Raw genomic sequence first — 20,738 nt, 5'->3', positions numbered from 1 at the left:
GAACCAGGCATGTATCGCACGCCAATGCAGATACAAAAACGCATGGAATTTAAACTAGCCATTCCAAGAAGGTTTGTGTGTGTGTGTGTGTGTGTGTGTGTGTGTGTGTGTGTGTGTGTGTGTGTGTGTGTGTGTGTGTATGTAAAGTGAGTGTGTGTGTGTGTGGGTATATAATTCAAACTAGTGGTTCTGTTTGTTTCTGTATGAGAGAGAAAGTGTGTGCATGTGTGTGTGTGCATGCATGTGTATGTATGCAAGTTAAACTAGCTGCTCAGGTCATATGTGAGAGTCATGAGTGCGTGTGTGTGTTGCTGTATGAGAGAGAAGGTGTGTCTGTGTTGCTGTGTGAGAGAGTAGGTGTGTGTTTGTGTATATAATTTAAACTAGTGGTTCTGTCTGTTTCTGTATGAGAGTGAAAGTGTATGTATGCGTATGTATGACAGTATGTAATTTAAATTAGCTATTCTGTTTGTATGTACGATAAAGTGTTTGTGTGTGTGTGTGTGTGTGTGTGTGTGTGTGTGTGTGTGTGTGTGTGTGTGTGTGTGTGTGTGTGTGTGTTGCTGTGTAAGAGATTAGCAGTGTGTATGCATACCTCTCAACATCTTAGAAATCTGGACAAAGCCTAACATAATGATGGGATAAAAATAGGAACAGATCTTAAATATTGCTCTTATAAACTTAGAGAGTTGTCAGAATAATAGCATTTGTGTTAACATGCATTTTCTCAAGGATATGAAGTTTGAATCTCAAATGTATGTCATTATTTAATGACTGCAATCCTCAGATCTTCCCAGTGATTTGCCAGAAAACCACAAATTTTATGAGGAATAGTCCAAAAATGTTTGTTTTGTGTGTCTTTCGGCTTTTCGCGGTTAGGGGTCGCCACAGTGGAACTCCAGTCCGCTAATGATTGGCAGTTGATTTTTACGTACCAGCTTCTCAGGCCTGATGCACAACCTTCAATGAAGGTACGCCCATTCACGCATGTCTCCACGCAGAAGACGCTCTAGCTGAGAATCTAACCGGACAGCGTCTTACTGTGAGGTGACAACGCTACCGCAGCACCACCACCGTGAGAGAAAAATCTGTACATTCTGTAAAAATCTGGACAGTTGAAGGGTGTGTGTGTTTTACTGTGTGAGAGAGTAGGTGTGTGTGTGTGTGTGTGTGTGTGTGTGTGTGTGTGTGTGTGTGTGTGTGTGTGTGTGTGTGTGTGTGTGTGTGTGCGCGTGTGTGTGTGCGTATGTGTGTGCGTGCGTGCTCGCACTGCTGTGTGAGAGGTAGGGTATGCAATGTTCTAGTTTGGGGGGCAGATTAGTCAATTAACTTGATCAGGCTTGACCCTGCAACATGGCTAAAGGAGATAAAAGCCTGAATCCTCTACACCAACTACCAAACTGCTGAAGGAATTGCGAGCTTCAGTGGAGACAAGAGTCTGGATCCTGTACACCAACTACTAGTGTGCTGACAGAATTGTGAGTTTGAGTTTCAGTACATTTTCAGGGAATTATGAGTTTCTCTGCATTTTTCAAGGGATTGAGTTTCAGTGCATTTTCATAGACATCAAAGGAAGAGAAATTTACTGTTTCTCATGCTAAATCTGTTTTCAATGTGTAACTAACTGTTTTGTTTAGCAAATGGCAGTCATTGTTGTGCTATAGAATTTGAAAGCGGCATTAGTAGCATAATTACTTGTCATTGATTGTCAGTCATTCCCTTTTGCAATATTACCAGCTTACCAATTTTTTTTAATGCAACACAATACAGGCAATTAATTCTTCAAGGGCAGCAGGCACTGAATTTGTAGATCAAACACTGAAATGTAAAGTTCTTTGCCAGTAGCAACGTCTTCGTTAGTTACAGATTTCTTTAATGTGGGATTATTCGGATGACTTACTTCTGTGGAGATTGTGCTTATTTACTGATATTGGTGGATTGTAATGACAGAAGTTTGAGTGGCCTTTTATGGTTGAAATTTTCTGAAACTGATAGTTTTGTTATTATTGGTTCATACATTTTGTTTCACTGCTTACTGGAAGAAACTACAAATTTAAAACACATTCTAACAAGTGGTGCTGTATTATACAAGGAATATAATTTATTACAATCAGGAAGATAAATCAAAGAATACATGCAGGCATGGCCCTAAAAATGTGTGCAAGAAGCATATAGTTTAGAAACAGCTCAAAGGTAAACTTAATTCTCCACTGGCCAGATGCATTTTGAATGTGGTTATTATTGCCATGTCAATGAATGTGAGCTTCAATGACAGAGAAGTTTACTGCTCATGCTAAGTCTGTTTTCATTTTGAGACTGTATTCTTTAGCAAATGGTTATCGGTGTTTGTGTTATTCTACTCCAATATCTGTAATCATTGTAAAAGTAAATAAGAAAACAGTATGCACACTGATATGTTTGAAGTGTGTTTATGGCAACTGGGGAAAAATAGCCAAGTAATGGAATGCTAGAATGGCTGGGCAGGGGGGGCAGAACATTATATCTTTTTTTACTTCTTAGCCTAATTAACCTCTTATACCACAGATTACTTATAGTATATTTGCAAGGTTTATAGCTAAAATGTAGATAATCTAAAATGTCCTTTGCCTCAAAACCCTGTCTTAATCTTCCTACCTTTTATTTCCTAAGTTACTTCATTATTATTATTCCTGTCTGTAGTGTATGTATATGTAGAATGCCATAAAGGGTGCATCTCTTGTGATGTATGGCCAATGATTTCACAATTTGCAAAAATAATGGAACTTTTATTTACTTTGTAAACTAGTTAATTACACTGTGTGTATAATCAAAGACGGAAAGTTAAGAGGGCATTGGCCCACCCTTACAAAAAGAGCACACAAGAGCAATTATATTAACTCAAGGATAATGCAGGTAAATTTTAAGATTATTGTCTACTATCATCTTTAATAATTTGCTGTGAGAAGTGATTTCAATTGTATTATTAAGAGAGAAGAATTTTTTTTTTTTCATGAAAGAGGATTTGGAGAAAAAAAGTATTGGGGGGGGGGGGCTGACCCAAATGCAACGTATGCATACCACCACCTTTTTTTTACAAAAAAAAGCACTGCTGCTAAGCAACTGTATTTGTATTACAACTCCAGAACAAAAAAAAAAAACTATTAGCACAACAATTTTGACAACAGAAACTAAAAAGGGTTGTCACCAAACTTAGGGAGAAAAATATCCAGATGACTTCCAAGATGGATGCACACTGATAAACAGATTAACTTCAGCTCTACCAGTGTGAAAAAAGAAATGAGAGATAAGGACTAGTAATGCTGACTGTTTTAGTAAAATTCAGCTACTGGCTTGTAAGTACACTTCCTGGATACCAGCAAAAAAGTGAGCCAGAGTGAAAATAAACTAGAAAAGGTGAAGGGAAAATACTGACTTGGAAGAATCCTGCAGCTTTTCGGCAAAAAGTAGTTCTAGCTCCACTTTTGGTACAACTGATGGCTTCCAGTAATTTAGAGGAAAAATAACTCAAATGTGCTCAGAGATGATCAAAATAGATGATACACTGAAGGAAAATAAAAACTCAAATAACAAAAGTATGGAAAAAATTGAAGAATCTTTAAACAGCTATTCAAATGAACTGATAAAACTGCAAAAATCAGAGGTCACAATTAAGAAAAGACTGACTGATTATGACACTGCTCAAGAAGAGCTGATTCAAAACAAAAAAATGGCAGATTTAAAACATAGAGTACACAGCCACAGCAAAAGGGGGGAACAGATTGTATTAATTTTATGAAAACACAAATAATCAACTGGACTGGTATTCCACAGTAGGATTTATTAACTAAAAGGGCACATTGTGTGCATGCTCCAAACCTGGCCATTTGAAAGCTGCCTAGACTTGTATTAAGTAGACATGCAATCATACAAGCAGAAAGACTTAACCCTGACAAAACTGTGGTAAAAGGGTATATTGTTAAAATTGGAGGCAGTAGAGTGTTGTAGAAAATGAGCAGAAGAAAAGATAATTTATTCCAGCAATCATGGAATGTTGAGAAGCAAGTGTGAAATTCACCCTGCTGTATCCAGCTGTCATCAGAATATCTTTTTCTTGAAGTATTAAAGTTGTTTTTCTTTATGCAGAATAGGCTAAGGAGGAAATAAAAAAGTTTGTCCAACAAAAGGGTACTCTGCTTCTCATTATTCTGATAATAAAGCTCATAGAGAGACCTTGCCAGTGAAATATTTTCCAATGTTTCCAAGAAAAATGCCTGAACAACAAAACAAAAGAACAGAGGTTGGCTACAAAAATCAGGACCTGAACAAGAGTTTGGATTGGGAGATGGAGATGAACAGGAAGACCAGCAACACTGAAATTAGTAAATAAATGTGAGACTATAAAACATAAATCACATTTGTGAAGTATTGTTTTACAAGAAAAAGTGGCTGAGGAAGACTGGACTTTTGTTGACTAAAGTAAACAAGAACTTGCTTTCTTTTTTAGTTTACGAAATGTGAGCATTACAATGTACAACAAATGAAGAAAGGCCGGACAAAAGCAGGTTTAAGTTAATATGTTGTAAGCTTGGGTTGCTGGGTGGGGTGTAAAACTGTACCGATTATAATATATGTAGAGCTGAGATGTTTTCTCTTATTTTTGCTTAGCCAAATGTCTGGATTAATGCCTTTGGCTTAATTTAATAACAGCTTTGTGCGTGTGTGTGTGTGTGTGTGTGTGTGTGTGTGTGTGTGTGTGTGTGTGTGTGTGTGTGTGTGTGTGTGAGTGTGTGTGTGTGTGTGTGTGTGTAAACATGTCAGCTTTAAAAATAAGTGAACAACATGAACGTAATGAAAAGTTTTTCTTTAGCAAATAAATGTTCAGTGTGAGTTGAAGAGTCTAGCTGAGGGCAGATGCACATTCTGTTCTTATGTTACCATGGAGATAAGCTAACTACAGGTGTAGGCAATATATCTCAAGAGTTCTGGGCATTGTTTGTTGTGGAAATCATAAAATTAAAAGGTACAAGGACAAGCAGCTTAGTAAAAAATATTGGAAGTGAATAAGAGATAGCAGCTTTCCTGGTACCTAAGCATTTCAATCCATTTACTAAACAACTGTACAATTCTTTTTTTCCTTAAGGCTAAAAGTTAATGTTTTCTGAGAGCATACAAGCCGAGTTGTTTTTCGCATCTGGGATGGAAATAAAGATAAGACAAGAACAGACTACAATTAGTGTAACTAGGAGCACAAGCTGTAATATGTGTCTTAGCATCAGTAACCTTAATTTTAGGTTAGGTAATGCTATGGGTGCAGCTGTTGATTTATGAAAATTGTTCCTGTCAGGAGGTTAAACGTTATTATTTGAAGATGTACATAGTTTTGTGTTTTTGTTTTTTAGTTAATAGGTTATGTGTGTGTTCTGGGGGATGTATTTTTGTTTGAGGGTTTTCAGTAAAACAAAAAAATCGTGTAAAATGTGATATAGGTTCAAATGGAGATGACAAGAAACAACTGTATAAAAGATCAACCTGCCAACATTACTGGGTGCATGTAAAGCAAAAGCTGAAAATAGACATTTAAAGTAATAACTTAATAATGGCTACACTATTCATATTATTTTGTAATGTGAATGGCCTCACAGGTATACACAAAAAGTTAAAAGTATTGAACTGTATTAATAAATGCAGAATGCAAATACATTTCGAAAGAAGTAAGCATGTGAATTTGATAAAGAAAAGATTTCAGGATGGTTATTCAGTAGAATATCAAGGAGAAAGGAAACTCTGAGTACTTATACTAATTGCTAGAAGAGCACCAATAGTGATAAAAAAGTGGGGAAAAGATAATATTGGTAGATTTGTGGTACTAAGCCGCTACTGGTAAGGGAGGAGGATAATGCTGATGTGTATTTATATTCCACATAAAACTGATTTTATGGAGCTTAAGAAAATCTTGGGATAAATAATCAGCTTTCAGCCAGGATTATTACCTATAGTTATAGACAAGAACTTGATTTTCAATAGTGAGGATATATCTGAGGGAATTAGAAAGGAAAATATAAAAAAAAGAGTGTAGATACCAGAAGGAATTTATGAAAACATTTGAATGGAAGACTTTTATTTAATAAGAAGAACTCAGAGAGCATTTACATATTATTCCCCAAGTTACAATAATTGGGCTACACTAGACAGACATTATATTTCACAGGAACATGCGCATTTAATTGAAAGCTTCAACATATATCCAATAACTATTTCGGATCACATGCCAATAACAACTAAAATAAAAATGCTGGGTAAGGAAGTAAAACTAAGATACTGGTGCTTCCCCACCAGTTAAAAAGGAGGAATCTAAGCAGTGGGTAATGAAAATGATTCAAGAATTATCAGGAAAAATAAAAATTTCTTCAGATGTTTTATCTAGTGAGGGGGATAAAATGAAGTGGAGTTTAAAATTAGGGTAGAAATAAAAGAAAAGAGGTGTGGTTAAGAAGTAACAGCAATTATTTAGAGGGGCTGATAAAGGTTAAAGTATTGCAGAATAAGGGAAATATCATAGAACAAGAACAGCTTCATCTGCAGAGTACTAAAGAGAAAATAAGGGAGTATCTGGATAATATGCATGAGTTTAGAAAGACTGCTGTTAAGCAACTGTTTTTGATAATAATTCCAGAGTCCAAATACTTTTAGCACAACAACTTGGGCAACAGAAAGTATAAAGGGTTGTTGCCCAACATAGGGAGCCTATAACAAGAGAAATAGCCAGAGATCCTGTAGAAGTATTAAGAGATGTTTTTCAGAAATTTTATGGAAATTTGTATTAAACAGAGAAATGTAGAGATCAAGAAAGAGCACATATGGAAATATTTATAGAATATTTAAGTATGCCAAGGTAAGAGGTAGATAAGGCTCTACAACAGTTAAGATAGGAGGAGATGAGATGAAAATGGTGAAATATAATCAATATGCAGAAAAGTCTCCAAGAATAGATGGTATTCCCATGGAAGTTTGAAAACTAGGAAGGAAGAAAGTGATATAAATTGGTAAGGTTTTGTTTAACAGTATTTTAAAAGGAGGGGAAGCACCAACAACCTGGAATACAAACTGGAAAAAAGCTGTAATGACGGTGATACCTAAAGACACAAAAGACCCAGCAGATCAATTTTCATATAGACCCATTTCAATTTTAAACCATGGTTATAAAGTATTTCTGTCTATAATAATTAAAAGCATGGCCAAACTGTTGCCAAAATTGATGAATATGAATCAGTGTGGTTTTGTTGAGGGGAGGCTGTGATGCCCGTGCCTGGCCCAGCAATCAAGCAGCCTCAATCCTCACCACTAAGACCAGAGAGGGTATCTCATATGGGAGGAAAGGATAACAAATACACACAGTAAAGTGCAATTTCCCTTAAGAGCACCCAGAGATCACAGTCAGTCCGAGGCTGGTCGCTCTCCCCGCTGGCATAGCTATAGGGTCCAGATCTCAGCCTAGCTGGGCAAGCTAAAATCTCCAGCACCCTCTCTGTCCAACCAGTGCTTTGTGTCCCAGCCCAAGTAGCTCACACACACACACACACACACACACACACACACACACACACACACACACACACACACACACACACACTTTGAGATAAGAGTTTATACAACCACACAAACACTTCTGGGGAAGGCTGGCACAGGTTGTCCAGCTGTGTCCTTTTTACCCAGACTATACACTAGTAATTACTGCCACCACCCAACTAATATTTATCAGCTACTCAAAGGCCCTTAAAAGGATGTCCAATTATTACTGTGCAATATTATTATCCAGTTGGTAGATGTCACTAAACAGTCTCAAGGCTTATTAGAGTGACTTGGTACAGGATCCTTATATACATGTAATGTACTCTAGAGCTTAACTTATCTATACAAAAACCAACCACAGTTAAAAGGTTTCAAAATATTTAATAATAAATAATTAAAACCACAAAACAATACTTTCTACTACATGGTCAGTGCTAGTCAATAGTTCAGCGATCACACAGAAATACTTAAAATAATTCAGTAGTACAGTTCTGACATCACAGAAAAACACTTGGTCTAAACTAACACTTAGTCTAAACTTTCTAATTCAAGCTATCTCTAAAACAAAACACAAGTCTAAGATAGCTTACATGTGAGCAAGAGGCAGTGCTGTGAGTTGGATGTCAAGACAAAAATGCTTAATAATCTCTGGTTCTCACTGTTTAAATTGAAACTGCAGTTCTGCTAAAACATTACATCATCTTTTACACTTTCCTAGTGTTCCCAGGCTGACAGATTAACTACATTTACATTCTTAACATCTCCCTTTTGTTATCTTGCAGCTAGTCAGGAACAGAGCAATAAAAATACATTTGCATGTTTAAATCTAGCAATTTAACTCTTGGTTAAAACAATAGAAAGAATTTCTTCATCTAGACTTTTCGGCACCACTGTCCACTTCAAAGGGTCACCACAGGCTTTACTTTGGTCAGTAGAGTGCACTGTTGCCACATTTTTGTAACAGCATTTTTTCCATTTAAGACAACAAAGCCTGTAATTCACATTCATATTTACAAATGATAGAATTCTCTATAAAATTCTATTTGACTAGGCTGGCAGCCTTCACCCATCTCTACCAGTCTTCACAGAGGCAAACATCTGACAACATTAACAGAACAATGATGATCCAGAAGGAAGCAGAATATAAGAAAATACTGCTGCTGCTGCTTGGTCTTGATGCAGAGAAAGCATTTGATAGGGTAAGGTGGGATTTTATGGGTAGGGCAATGGATGTATTTGCATTCCTTGATATAATGATAAGGTTAATTATATGACATATGAGAGATCAGAGGCAAAAAATTAAAGTGGGAACCAGGCAGACGTGTCCTCTTTCATCTTTGTTATTTGCTTTACATCTAGACCGGGGTGGCTCGTGCTATAGGACTGCAGGACTGCAGCCCTCCTACCTGTAAAAATGAATAAATTCCCCACATAAACAAAAAAAATGAAAAATATTTTCTTTCCCAAGTAGTCCTGGGCTCCGCGCATGCGTGCTTAGTTCTGACTGCTATCAGAGGCAGACCAGAACTCCACGCACGCATGCGTGCTCATTCCTGAACTCCAGACTGCTCTCTTAGGCAGTCCGGATAGGGAAGGCAGGAAACTCTGCCCTTCCACCCCAGAGGTCTGTGCAGTGATGACCGTACAGACCGGAAGGACACCAGACTGCATCGCCCCCGCAGGATGGAGGCTCCAGCCTATTCAAGTCTTGCGGGGTCCCACCAGCAGGATGCTCCAGCCTACTCACGTCTCACGGGAGAACAGCATGCGCGGGCTGTTATGGAGAGTAGAGACGAGACAGATGGAGGACTTAGCTGGGCTGCTGCAGAGGATCGCTACGGAAGACAGAATCAGCAGAGGACGTAGCTGGACAGGATCGCTACGAGGGACAGAATTAGCAGGTGTGTGCGGGCGTTTATGGAGAGTAGAGACGAGACAGATGGAGGCCTTAGCTGGGCTGCTGCAGAGGATCGCTACAGAGGACAGAATTAGCAGGTGTGTGTGTGTGTGTGTGTGTGTGTGTGTGTGTGTGTGTGTGTGTGTGTGTGTGTGTGTGTGTGTGTGTGTGTGTATGTCAGTGTCATTGTTGCCTGACAGCTACAGGTTCTCTGGTTTGATTCTTGGCTGGGGAGTCATCTGTGTGGAGTCTTGCATGTCCTCCCTGTGTTTGTGTGAGTTTGCTCTGGTGTCCTCCCATCTTACAAAGACATGTGTTTAGAGTGTTTCTCCCTGGGCCTCTGCTGAAAATTGGCTTTTCTTCCAAGTCAGACTTTCCTGGTTAACAAACATTAAATAAAAATGAGAAGCATTTGAATTTCAGACTTCATATTCTTCAGAAAGTACATGGTAACACAAAACCTTTTATTCTAGCAATTTTTGAAGTTTATAAGATGGATATCTGAACTTTGTCCCTATTTTTGGGACTGCATTCCCTCATTATTGGCTTTGTCGAGGTTTTTTGTGCTAAGGTTGAGAGCTATGGTGAGAACTGAATTCACTGAATATGTTTGGGGGCTGTATTCCCCCATTACTGGCTTTGTCTTGTCTACATGTTTTTTGCTAACAGGTTGAGAGCTATGGTGAGAACTGAATTCACTGAATATGTTTGGGGTCTGTATTCCCCCGTTATTGGCTTTGTTCAGGTGTTTTGTGCTAAGAGGTTGACAGCTATGGTGAGAACTTAATTCACTAAATGGTAGCCATTTAAGTTTCAGTCTTCCTCTCTTTCATAAAACAGATGATTTGGTGTAGTGGTATGTTGCTCTGACTGTTTTGCACAGTGTCCTGGGTTCAATACTTGGCAATGAAATGTATGGTGGTAGCACAGCATTTTATTCTAGCAACTTTTCAACATTATACGAGCAATCTCACAATCCTAGAGCAGTGCAGCCACAAACAGAGACGGGGTTCCACGCAAGCAGAAAAATAAAATACCAATCACAATAGCGAGCTCCCCTGATGGCAATAAAACGATAGATATAATCCAATGAATGAAATGCTGTTTGTTCTTATACAAGTTCAAAAACCATTTATTAATATCGTAGAGTGAGCGCTTTCGCCATGAGGCTTTATCAAACTCTTAAAACAGTAAAACTAGTTTAAAATCCATTATAAAACGTACAATGTACATTGGTCAAATACGTCACAATTTAAAACCTTAAAGCAGTATTTCATATAGAATACACTGACTTCTAAATACTATGACATAGATACAAATCACTGAATTTGTCAACAATGCATAGATTGAAATGCAAAATATACATAGTACCCAGATTGTACATAGACTCTCATAATGAGCTATTTAACTATCTCGCTCTATGTAATTTTCTGCTTTTCAAAAATGGTTTGATTTGTACCTTGTACCTATGTACAATCTGGGTACACCAGGAGTTCCCTTCCCTGTGCCATCTTTATTGATGTATTCGTCCTATTGGCTCCTATTCTATGTACATTGTGAGTTAGATACTTGTGCGGATAGCGATTTAGTTATTATTTAAAAAATATTTTTAATGTTTTTAATGTTGTACAATATTGATGCTCGATCTTAGTCATTGATTGATTTGCTTGTTTAGTCGCATTTGTTTACCTGTAGATTGTTTTTCAGCAACTATTCTTGTTTATTATAGATTATATATAATACAACAGTTATGTCAGTCAGTTGTCTGGACATTACTGTTTAATGCAGCTTTTATTATGCATGTTATCGCCTAGGTGATTTAATAATGATTTTAAAACTAGTTTTTACTTTTTAGTTTTCATTGGATTATATCTATCGTTTTATTGCCATCAGGGGAGCTCGCTATTGTGATTGGTATTATACGAGCAATGTTTAAAATGTATCCCTGGTTTTTGGGTTTTTGACCCACCTCCCCCCAATAAATTTTGGCTTTTTCCAGATTTCTTGTGCTGCAAAGTTCAGAGATACAGCTGAGTGTCAAGCAGATTTTACAAGAAGCTGATAACTGCAGGGGAACAAAAGTTTAGTGCTGCTTATGCTGAGTCTGCTTGCATTGTTAATAGAACAACCGGTAGTGTACTTACTTTTGATGCAGAAGGCTCTGGGTTCTACTCCCACAGTAGGTAGATGCATTGCTGATACTGTACTGTGTTGTAAAGGGGGTGGATGCTACAGTCCTTTTTGGCAAAGATACCTAGTAACTATGAACCTGTTATCAGTTTGCCATCCATTCCCTATTGCAATATTACTAGCTTATCATTTTTTAATGCAACATAGGAAATTTATTCCTCAAGGGCAACAGGCACTCTTTTAGTAGATGAAACAATGAAATATAAAATTGTTTGCTAGCAGCAACCTCTTCATTAGTTACATATTTCTTTAATGTGGAATTATTTAGATTACTTTTACTTCTTCAGAGATTGTGCATATTTACTGATAATGGTGGACTGTAGAAGTTTGAGTAGACTTTTATGATGGAAATGTTCTGAACTGGGCAGTTTTGTCGTTATTGGTGCATGCGTATTGTTTCATTGTTTACTGGAAAAATTTTCAAAACAATAAATGTAAAACGCCATCTAACAACTGTACTGTATTGTACAAGGAATATAATTTAGTACAATCAGGAAGGTGTATCAAAGAGCACATGTATGTTTCATGTGCAAGGGGCCTGTGATTTGAAAACAGCCCAAAGTTAATCTTTATCTGCCACTGGCAAAATGTATTTTCTTTGAATGTGGGTTTCAATGCTGTTTCATTGAATGTGAGTTTCAAGGGCAGAGAAGTTTTAATGTTAAGTCTGTTTTCATTGTGAGACTGCATTGCTTTGTTTAGCAGATGTCTTAGTGTTTGTGCTGTAAAATGCAAAATAAAACTTTCAAATGAAATCCAAATCATCACAGAAGTAAAGCAGTATGCATATTAGTGTTTATGGTAAATGGAATAAAATAGCCAAGTAATGGATCACTGGAATGGCTGCAGGGGGGAGGGCTCCATTCGACCATGATTATGTGAGGGGGAAGGGCGGCAAACTCAAAGACAGCCCCAGCTGAACTATACCTCCCAACTGTCCAGATTTTCACAGAATGAATAGATTTTTGCTTTTTATTTTTGGTTTGTTCCTCATAAAATGTGTGGTTTTCTGGAAAATCATTCAGGAATTAAGTCACTAAATAATGACACACTGAATTTCAGACTTCATAACCTTCAGAAAAATGCATGCTAAAGTAAGACCTGTTAGTCGGTCAACTGTCTCAGTTTATACAAGAGCAATTTTTAGTACTGTTTATATGTTCCCCCAATATATTTGGCCTTGTCCAGATTTATTGCATTAACAGGTTGAGAGGTACATGCAAATATATTGCTTTATAGAATTAGGCATAGCCAAACCACTCAACTGTCCCTGATTATGGCTCAAAATGTTGCTCTTCCCCTAATAATCCCTCCGCAAAATAGCAATTTTGGAAGAAAGCATGGAGGGTTTATAATTAAGAAATAACTGTAATAATCAGAGTTATAGATTACTTTTATTTTAGAAATGCATGTAGATTCTTTTATTTTGTCAGCTGCTCAAGTTTGCAGTACTAATATTAAAAAAGTGTCCCTTCTTTGACAGGTTCCCAGCTGTATTGTGTGGCTGTTTTATATTTTTGCATCACATTTTTGGTCCAGTTTTCATAAAATTGTGCTTTTTGGCAAATTATTGGCAAATCATTAAAGACTGAAGTTAGAAAATAATGACAGACATTTGAGTTTCAGATTTCATACCCTTCAGAAAATTCATACTAATGCAAGACCTACTATTCTATTATCTTTCTAAGTTTATAAGAGCAATATTTAAAAATTGTCCTTATTTTTGGGCCTTTGTCCCACTTCTATGTATGGCTTTGTCCAGATTTCTTGCTCTGACGTTGAGAGGTATGACAAATGTGTCAGGGCCATCACAGTCAGCCAGAGACATTTCAAATTGTGACATACTTGTTGCACCCCACTCCCCCATGTAGTGACTCTGGATGTATCCAACCAAGGCAAGGAGCAGTTATGCAGTGTAAATGTGCAGAGTATCCCCCCATCCAAGGTAGAGACAAGTACTACAGTGGCTTTTCATCTGTTTTTGATTTTGCAGAATGGTCTGGTTTCTGTCATATTTTTGTACTGTTGATTTATGCTTATTACTCAGAAAGTGCCTGTTGCTCTGTGTTTAAGTAGCAGTGCTTTAATGACCATCAGGTAAGCTTGTCTGAGATCATAAAATGCAAGTAAGCTTTAATAAGCATACTGTTAAAGAATTGCCAACATTGAAAGCCTTTCTGTTGTTGCCATGCAGATAATACTTAACTAGATAATGTATACGCATTGGGTATTGAAATGCATATGACAGTATTTGTAATAAAGGACAGGATTACATTATTTTAAGAAGCTCATTACACTTGCTGGAGACTTCCAGTGATCTCTGAGGGCTTTACCCATAAACTAAACAGAATGCCATTCGTGTGTGGTCCATAACCTGTACAGTAATCCTTTAAGCAGTGTATCTTGAGCTTGTTTCTTGTTTGCTTTTCATTTTTTACTTTGATCATGTTTTCCCCATGAAACAAGTAGATAGTTGTCAGGCAGCAGGTCTTTTTTGGATAAGAAACATTTTTACAAGTGGGGGCATCACAGAGATTGCTACGTTCACCATGTTATTTGGTACTTTAATAAAGCTGAATATAAATTACAATTAGAACTGCAGTGCAAGGAGACGTGGTTTGAGCTGAGTGCTGCTTGTTTTTCTTATACTTGATTTTGACTGGCATTCCAGTAATGTATTTAAAAAGTAATTTATTTTTTCATGCCTCACAACCTTTTTGCTTCCATATAGTTATTTAGTAAGCTGTCATGCAGCCAGTGCATTGAAATATTTTTATTCTTTTACACTTCATTTTGTCTTGATTGGACTCTCATAATGACGGTTTGGCACCCAGGGCAGTTTTTGTGGTTTTGAGCATAGCTCCTCCCCTTTCTAGTTGGCCGCACCCCTTCCTATTGACCCCACCCATTCAGCTGTCTCCTGCAGCCCCCCTTTGATTTGAAGTCACCAGCCGCCACTGCATCTAGAGCCATTGGCAAAGAAAATATGGGACCCAGAAATTCAGGGATAAAATTGTTATGGTTATTAGGAAAAGTTGGATTTATTTGCAGACAATATTATTTTCTTCCTGATAAAACCAGAAAAAGACATCTCAGTGTTGTGGAACATTATGAGACAACTCAAGTCTTTTGGGGATATAAAATTAATAAAGATAAAACAAATACTAAAACGATAAACCATGTACCAAACACAAATTGTCTCAGCAATATCCATATTTATGGGAACTTGATAAAATGGAGTATTTAGGAATATGGATTAAAAAGGATTCTGTTATGGCACCCAGCCAAGGATATGTGGAAATAGACTAAACAAAAGATAATACAAAAACTGATAAACTGGAAGCTCTTGTTTATGTATATAAATAGTAAGATACAAGCAGTGAAAATGTTTTTAGTCCCTTTAGCTTTATATACCAGTCAGGCATATTTTTATCAACCTGAGGAGAAGTTGTGGATAATAATTAATAAGGAGTCAAAGAAGTTTATTGGGTAGGGGAAGAAAACATGGGTTAAGTGGAATAAGTTGATCCTTCCAGTAGAACAAGGTGGTTTAGAATTACTTGATTTGAATGGATATTTTAGAGCTACACAGCTAAGGTATATATATATATATATATATATATATATATATATATATATATATACATACAGATAGATAGATAGATATAGATATATAAAAAACACAATCAGAAAGCTGTCATTCAAAGTGAAAAGGAATGATGATGAAGTGGAGGATCAAGAAATAAGGAGTGAGTAGGATTTTGGATGCAGAGCCTTAAGGAGAATAACAACAGACTTACAGAATATTATATTTATAAAGTAGCAGAAAGTACTCTAAGAACTAAGTCAACATAAGAATGGAGAATGGAGATTTTGCCAGTAGGGATGACTGTAATTAGAGGCACAGAGCATAGGCAAGAGGAGGCTGACATTTACTGGAGAAAACTGACACAGGAACTAAGGTATTGGGAGCAAATAAGTAGAGAGGGAGACATGACAGAATGAGAAGAGGCCAAGAAGACATTTGCACTGCAGGGTACAGACTGCCTTTCCTATCAGTTATTGATATCAGAATGTAGGCAAAGAGAAAGGATAGGGGAATTCTAAGGGAAAGACCTGTTCTGGTAGAGTTTTTGGGTTGAATCTAGAACAGAAGCTGCTGTTAAAAAGGGGATAATTAGTAGGACATATAAAATATTGCACAATAATGACAGGAACCAAACACAGGAGGTTAGAAAATATTGAGAAAACAGATTAGATAAGCAGTGGGAGGACACATGTATAGTTCCCAAGTATGCAACAAAGTCTAGAAGATTTAGAATTTTTGTTTGGAAGTGTTCACACTGGTATTTTTATACCCCAATAAGACTCCAAAGAATTTGTCTTCAGGTAGAGATGGCAAATGTTGGCGGTGTTAACACAAAAGGAAAGAAGACAAACCACACTGGCAACTGTGAATATAAATTAGCGCTTTCGTTTACTGGCAAATTGTAAACTTCTTCAGATCCATCTGAAGAAGTTTACAATTTGCCAGTAAATGAAAGCGCTAATTTATATTCACAGTTGCCAGTGTGGTTTGTCTTCTTTCCTTTTGTTTTAACCAGTTTTTGAATTTTTTGTTTTGAAATGTTGGCGGTGTGATGGAGAAGAAAGAGAAAACTGGGAATATATGTTTTGGGAGTGTAATGAATTGGCAGACTTTAAAAGTCCCCTACAGAGTACTCTGTCAAAAATATTGTGTGAGCAAGTGAGTGTAACTAAGGAAATTACTTTTTTTGAGCTGGGATACAGGATCTGAATTGCCTAGACATGGGAAGGTTTTGTTAAGTTTAATTCTGGTGGCTGCCAAACAAAACAATTACTAGTCTAAACCAATTGTATTTGAAGTAATGAATGGTGTAACAGAGAGAAGAACTGAAAGTGGGATCTTTAGTAAAGGAGCACATTACGTAGAACAAAAAGGATTGTGTGGAGCAATACATGCAGAATAATGTTTTTGAAGAGGAGTGAGATTTAATAAGAAGGCAGGAACTGAGCAATTTACTTAATGTTAGATTTATGATAGTTAAAAAAATACATGTGATGTATAATGTTTGTAACTAGGAACATGTCAATATGGTAGCAGTATCAGAGATCTCTCTGAAATTTTATGAAAATTGTGTAAAGGAGAGGAAAGTGTAAACAAAGAAATGGTACAAATGGAAAAATTTATGGAAGGCCTAATTATGCCAAGATAAGAGGAAGATGAGACTCAACAATTAATAGCTAAAATAAGAAGAGATGAGAAAAAAAAACCATCAACCCAGAGGTCACCAGGAACAGATGATAATGTTATGGAAGTTTGGAAGTTGGAAGTGAAGAAACTGAAAGATCTGGAACGTTTCATTTAACAGTATCTTAAATGGTGTATGGGGTAGTACCACCATCTTGGAAGAAAGTTGTACTTGTTGTATTATTCAAGTGAGTAAATACCCTTCAGATCCAGCTTCATATCGACCCATTTTAATTTTAAACCTTGATTATAAAGTGCTCATGTCTGTATGAGCTATAAGAATGGCAAAGATGTTAGCAATGGATCAGTGTAGTTTTGTGTAGGGGAGGCAAATATTTGACACCATTAATAGACCAATGATGGTCCACAGGAAGGGGTATGTAAGAAAATGTCACTAATGTTGGTAAGCCATTCTGCAAGGAAAGCATTCTATAGAGTCAGGTGGGATTTTCTGTGTAAGGCAATTGTAGCATGTGCATTCCCTTTTAGAAAATGGGGTTATTTAAGAGTATATATGATGGGTCAAAAGTAAAAATTAATGTGGTAGCATTCCTCGCCAACAAGTTGTGTTTGAATGGAGGAACAAGGCAGGTGAGTCCTCTTTCCTCTTTATTTGCAGCTATTGGCAAATAAAATAAGAAACTCACAAATTCAAGGGTATAAATGGTTAGCTTTATTTGCTGATGATATTACTTTGTACTTGAAAGATCCAGAAAAGGACATTTTACTATTGTGGAACATTTTGAGACAGTTTTCATCTTTCTGGGATACAAAATTAATGAAGATAAAACAAAGGCTAGCGTAGTATGCTATGTACCCCCAAATGAATTGGTTCAACAATAGTCGTACTTTGGGTGGCATGATAAGATGAAGTATTTAGGTGTATGGATTAAAATGATTCTGTTATGACACATAAAGATATGTGGGAAGACACTAAAAATATAATACTAAACTTGAGAAACAGGGCACTTGATTGTGTCTATGGATATTAAGATACAAGCAGTGTCTTTTTTTTTTAGTTCGTTTTATTTTGTGTACAAGTCAGGTACACTTTTATAACCATGAAGAGAAGTTGTGGACAATAATTAATAAAGAGTTGAAGGAATTTATTTGGGAAGGGAAGAGGGTAAGAGTTAGGTGAGTTAAGCTGATCTTCCCCATAGAAAAAGGAGGTTGAAGACTACCTGATTTGAAGGTAGAGTTTAGAGCCACACACAGTTAAGGCTCATATTCATAACACAAGCAGAAGGTTATGAATCAAAGTGGAAAGGGATGATGTTGAAATGGGGGGGACTTTGAGAAATAAGGAGAGAGTAGAATTGTGGTACAGACCCTTAAAAAGATTAACAAAACCATTCAGAATATTATATGCATACCTCTCAACTGACCAGATTTTTACGGATTGTCCAAGTTTTTGCCTCATATTTTTGTTGTCGGTGGACATTCAAGGTATAGAGTTTCATGGAGCTGGACAGATTGGCTTAAATTAAATTTGGATACCACTTTAGGTGTAAAAGAAGGATTAGGTTCTCAAAGAAACCATGCCCTGTGGAAAGTGAGGTAGGGTTGACTCACCATAAGAGCTTGCAGCTCAGATACCTTTCTTGCAGAGGTCAGATCAATCAGTAAAATTGTTTTCCATATTAAGAGCCTCAAATCAGCCAGCTTAGGTGCTTCAAACTGAGCAAGCGTTAGCTTCTCTAACACAAAATTAAGATTCCAAGAAGGGGGCATCAGTTTTCTAGGAGGCCTCTTATGCAAAACCCCTTTCAAAAGCATTGAAAGAGGAGGATCCATGAGCAGACATGTTAAAATGTCTGATAAATGAACCATGATAGAGGAGTAAGAAAGTCCATTGGATAGTAATTAACACAAATATTGTAAAACCAGAGAAGAATTACCCTTGAATGGGTTCTGCTTATGTTGCTGGCATAAACTAGAAAAGCTTTTCCATTTGCTAATGTATGACTTTCTATTAGCAGACGTTCTTGCCAACACTAGTACCTGCTGCACATCTTCAGTTAACAGGTGCCTAAAGGGAATTAAGACCCTATCATCTAGACAGTCAATTAAAGTTGATTGGGGTGGGGTGTATCAAACACCCCTGTTCATGTGCAAGTAGATCCAGTCCATGAGGAAGCTTGTAGTAATTGCCTCTGGCCATTTCCAAAATAATACAGAACCACTGTTGCCTGGGCCAGAAAGGAGTCACCATCGTGATCTTGGAGAATCCCTTCTGAATCTTCAGAGGTACCCTGAATACCCTGGAAAGGGTAAAAAAGCATACAGAAGCATTCCTGTCCAAGGAAAAGAAAGGGTATCTGTCTTCCAGGCCTTCTTGCATGAAGTCCTGTAGCAGAATCTTGCCAGCTGATTGTTCAGAGAGGAGGCAAATAGGTCTACTTGAGGAACTTCCCAGAGATGATTCAAATCTTGGAAGACCCCCTGATCTACTTTCTATTCTTGGGGGTTTACCCTTGATCTGCTCAGCTTGTGTGCCACACAGGTTTGCTCTGACAGAATGAAGGATGCCTATGAAGTGAGATTGTGCTGTGAAACAATATCCCAAGCTAACATGGCAAGTCTGCAAAGAGGGTACAACCAGCTCCCTCTTGCTTGTTGATGTACCACATGACTGTAGTATTATCTGTAACAAATTGAAGAGGTCCCAGGGACCAAAGATGATTCAGAGAGTTGAGTAACTTGATCAGGACAAGCACCTCTTTTATATTTATGTGCTTGCATCTGTCCTTGGTGTCCCATACACCTTAAACTTTTATCCCTCCAAAAATCTGTCCTTGGTGTCCCATACAGCTTGAACTTTTATCCCTCCTGAAACTGCTCCCTAAGCAAAGTCCAAATCATGTGTAATGACTGACTGCTTTGGGAGAAAAGGAGGGAGAAGGTGAGACCTGGATTTAAAGGATATTTGCTGTGTACAACAAATGATTCCCTTCAGATAAACCCAAACACTGTGATGTCAAATGACAAAGGATGTTGGTGCTGGAACCAAAAACACTCCAGATACCATTGTATCTTTCTCATGGGAAGTCTTGTCAGGAGTATCATGAGAATTGTAGATGCCATGAGACCCAAAATCCCAAGGTATTCTCTTGCAGTGACTAAAGTCTGAGCGGAAAATCTTAGCAAAAATATCTAGATATAGATCTGTTTTTTTTTCTGTGGAAGAAAAGATCTTAGATCTGATTTGTATAGCTGTCACACTGGAAATACAATCCTATGTGAAGGTGTCAAGACAGACTTTTGAAAGTTTTCTTGGAATCCCAGCTTGTATAACAGATCTCTCTCCAAAGTGAGAGATTCCTGACATTTAAATATGAAAACATGTGGATACCCTGTAGCCCACAATGAACTATAACTGGAGCTAGACACTTTATGAGCACTCTTGGTGCAGTGTGTGAAAAGGGGAAATACTGCCAGCCCAGCTAGCTAGAATTGTGCAAATAATTATATGTCATTTGTGAATATTAATATGATTTATATAGAAATGTGACAGAAGGAGATACAAAATTCCAGATAGCTGGGCTTGAAGTAAGTGGTTATATGTCATTTGTGAATTCCAACATGTTTCATGTAAGATGCTTGTGCTACAACTGTGTTAGAACTGTATGTTACGTACTGAGGTAAAATGTAACCACAGCATGCCCTGCTGGTTTAGAACAGAAATATATACAAACTATTGTAATTGTGTAAATATATATGTTTTTAACAGTGGGAACTAGAACATAGAGGGTTAACTTGCAGAAAATAGTTAAAATTAAATTGTTTACGATTGCACTGTAAAAGTTATCTTTCAGTTTCAGTCAACAG

Source organism: Protopterus annectens, chromosome 9.part0, assembly GCF_019279795.1.
Source record: "Protopterus annectens isolate FY-2018-M chromosome 9.part0, PAN1.0, whole genome shotgun sequence".
NCBI lineage: Eukaryota > Metazoa > Chordata > Ceratodontiformes > Protopteridae > Protopterus > Protopterus annectens.
The sequence above is the reverse complement of the archived record's forward strand: the minus strand, read 5'-3'. Positions refer to the sequence as shown.